The following is a 4,019-nucleotide window of genomic DNA, read 5'->3' on the forward strand; positions in this document are numbered from 1 at the left end:
AGTGATGTTTTGCCCGAGGGATTGTTTATGATTTCATCATTTTTTCTCACCTTTACATTTTTCCTCTATCTGAAAAATGTTGAAAAATATCTTTAAATGATTTTACTTGAACTGGGTTTAAACGAGATGTTTTGATTCAAATCCTTATTTTAAAAGCATGTGGTATTTTACTGAGATTTCCTGATATGAATGTTATATGCTTTATTGCTCGTCACTACTACTCAATATTTATTTATTGTTGTTACTTACTGAGTTGGCGTATTCACGTTACTCCCTGCACCTTGTGTGCAGATTCAGGTGTAGCTGGACACGGTAGCGGTTATTGATTGTTCTGGTTGCAGATATTTCTTGGAGATAGCAAGGTAGTTGTTTGGCGATCGCAGTCCCTGCTCTTCTCCCTCTTATCTTCCTCTAGTTGTATTTAGCTATTTTCCAGGCTGAGTTAGCCTTGATATTATTAGACATATTGTAGTAGATGCTCATGACTAGTGACACCCCGATGTCAGGCTTTTCCTTCCGCACTTTTATTTTGATTGGAACTCCTTTACGAAGGTTTTTATGTTAAATAACATTGAAATTATCTTTGAAATGAAAATATCGGTTTGTTTTGGAAATGAGTTGGCTTGCCTAGTTCCACGATAGGCGCCATCACAACAGTGGTTAGTTTGGGTTGTGACAGATTGGTATCAGAGCCTAAGTTACATAGGTCTCACGAGTCATGAGAGGGTTTAGTAGAGTCTTGCGGATCGGTATGAAAACATCTGTACTTATATTTGGGAGGCTGCAGAACCTTTAGGAAACTCCACATTCTTGAATTCTTGTCGTGCGAATCTATTGATTCTAGTAACTAAGCATCTGTTGTTTCATTCTCTCACAGATGGTGAGAGCTCGTGCTACCGGTCAAGAGGGCCAGCCACCAGTACCACCATCCAGGGCCGCGAGAGGACGAGGACGCGATAGAGGCTGTGGTAGGGGCAGAGGTGCAGCCCGTACAACAGCTGGGGCAATACCCGCAGATCCACCGGTTGTCCCAGATCAGGACCAGGTTCCAGTTGTTGATGCACCAGCTCAGGCACCACCTGTGCCTATTGTGATTCCAGGCCTTTAGGAGGCCCTAGCTTAGATTCTGACAGTGTGTACCGGCCTTGCTCAGGCGGTCTCTATTTTGACGGCCGCAACCACTTCTGAGGCCAGGGGAGGCACTCAGACTCCCATCGCTCGCACACCCGAGCAGGTTATTCAAGGACTTTAGACATCGGAGGCACCACCAGCCCAGCCGATTGCAGTTGCTCAGGATTATGTGGTTCCTGCTATGCCTGAGGATGATCAGCGTAGGTTGGAGAAGTTTGGGAGACTCCGGCCACCACCTTTCAGTGGCACAGAGAGAGATGATGCTCAGGACCTTTTGGACAGGTGTCAGAGGATACTCCGTACTGTTGGTATTTTGGAGACTTCTGGGGTCTCATTCACTACCTTTCAATTTTCTGGGGCTGCACTCAGATGGTGGGAGACTTACGAGAGGTGTAGGCCTGTTGGCGCAGCACCCCTTACTTGGCAGCAGTTCTCCGTGGTATTTTTGGAGAAGTTCGTGCCTCGATCCTGCAGAGAGGAGCTGCGCAGACAGTTTGAGCGGCTTCGCCAGGGTGATATATCTGTGACGCAGTATGAGATGCGGTTCTCCGAGTTGGTCTGTCATGTGATCTGGTTGGTTCCCACGGACAGGAAGAGGATTATGAGGTTTATTGATGGTCTCACTTATCAGCTACAGTTGCTCATGACCAGAGAGAGGGTTTCGGGTGCTATTTTTGATGAGGTTGTCGACATTGCTCGGCAGATTGAGATGGTTCGCGGTCAGGAAAGGGTTGAGAGGGAGGCCAAGAGGTCTCGTGGTCAGGGTGGATTCAGCGGTGCTCCTTTTGGGGGTCAGTTCCAGCACAGTAGAGGTCGTCATTTCAGACAGGCTCAGTCAGCTCGGCCATTTCATCGGGGTGCATCATCTAGCCATGGTTCTCACAGTTGTTATCAGGGCCACTCATCACTTAGTTCCCTTCCAGCTCAGAGTTCATCCCGTGCTCCACCTGTTCAGGGCTCTTCCATGCCAGGTTCTTCTACCAGTCATCCCGGTGCTAGGGGTTTCCTTCAGTTTCTGCCACCAGCACCAGGGAGTTGTTTTGAGTGTGGGGAGCTTGGGCATATGTGGAGGCATTGTCCTCATCGTCATGGAGGTCTATCTCAGTAGAGGAGTCAGCCTCCGTCTACAGCACCAGTTACCTCACCACCCGCCCAGTCAGCTCGGGGTGGAGGTCAGTCAGCTAGGGGTCGCCCTAGAGGGGGAGGCAGATTAGGGGGTGGCCAGGCCCGTTTCTCTGCCCTCCCTGCCAGACCAGATGCTATTGCTTCAGATGCTATAATTACAGGTATTGTCTCAGTTTGTCACAGAGATGCCTCAGTATTATTTGACCCTGGTTCCACGTATTCATATGTTTCCTCGTATTTCACCCCTTTTTAATAGGATATGCCCCATGAGTCTTTAATTTTATCTGTACATGTATCTACTCTTGTGGGCGATACTATTATTGTGGACCGCGTATATCGTTCATGTGTGGTGACTATTAGGGGTCTGGAGACCCAAGTGGACCTTTTGCTGCTTAGTATGGTCAACTTTGATGTGATATTGGGTATGGATTGGTTATCTCCATGTCATATTGTTCTAGATTGTCATGCTAAGACGGTGACGTTGGCTATGTCGGGAATTCCGAGGGTTGAATGGAGCGGTTCTGTAGATTATGTACCAAGTTAGGTGATTTCATAGTTGAAGACTCAGCGCATGGTTGAGAAGGGTTGCCTATCTTATTTGGCTTTTGTGAGGGATGTTAAGGCAGAGACTCCTGTCATTGATTCTGTTCCGGTGGTACGTGATTTTTCAGATGTGTTTCCAGCAGATCTGCTGGGCATGCCGCCTGATAGGGATATTAACTTTGGTATTGATTTGGTGCCGGGCACTCAGCCCATTTCTATTCCACTGTATCGTATGGCACCGACGGAGTTGAAGGAATTGAAAGAACAGCTTCAGGAACTCCTTGATAAGGGGTTTATTCGGCCTAGTGTGTCACCTTGGGGTGCACCGGTTCTATTTGTGAAGAAGAAGGATGGATCCATGAGAATGTGTTTTGATTACAGGCAGTTGAACAAGGTCACAGTCAAGAACAAGTATCCTTTGCCTCGTATTGATGATTTATTCGACTAGCTTCAGGGAGCGAGGGTGTTCTCCAAGATTGATTTGAGGTCCGGTTATCACTAGCTGAAGATTCGGGATTCAGATATTCTTAAGACAACTTTCAGGACCCGATATGGTAATTATGAGTTCTTGGTGATGTCTTTTGGGCTGACCAATGCCCCAGCAGCGTTCATGCATTTAATGAACAGTGTATTCCAGCCCTATTTGGACTCATTCGTCGTTGTATTCATTGATGACATCCTGGTGTACTCTCGTAGCTAGGAGGAATACGCTCAGCATTTGAGGATTGTATTACAGAGATTGAAGGAGGAGAAGCTTTATGCAAAGTTCTCCAAGTGTGAGTTTTGGCTCAGTTCAGTAGCATTCTTGGGACACGTGGTGTCCAGCGAGGGTATTCAGGTGGATCCGAAGAAGATAGAGGTGGTGCAGAGTTGGCCTAGACCGTCCTCAGCCACAGAGATTAGGAGCTTTCTTGGTTTGGCGGGTTACTACCGTCACTTTGTGGAGGGATTTTTCATCTATTGCATCTCCCTTGACCAAATTAACCCAAAAGGGTGCTCCATTCAGGTGGTCGGATGAGTGTGAGGAGAGCTTTCAGAAGCTCAAGACTGCTTTGACCACAGCTCCAGTGTTAGTTCTGCCATCAGCTTCAGGTTCTTACACCGTGTATTGTGATGCCTCGAGGATAAGCATTGGTTGTGTTTTGATGCAGGAGGGTAGGGTGATTTCCTATGCCTCGCGCCAGTTGAAGACCCATGAGAAGAACTATCCTGTCCATGAT

This window comes from Nicotiana tomentosiformis, chromosome 8 (assembly GCF_000390325.3).
Source record: "Nicotiana tomentosiformis chromosome 8, ASM39032v3, whole genome shotgun sequence".
NCBI lineage: Eukaryota > Viridiplantae > Streptophyta > Magnoliopsida > Solanales > Solanaceae > Nicotiana > Nicotiana tomentosiformis.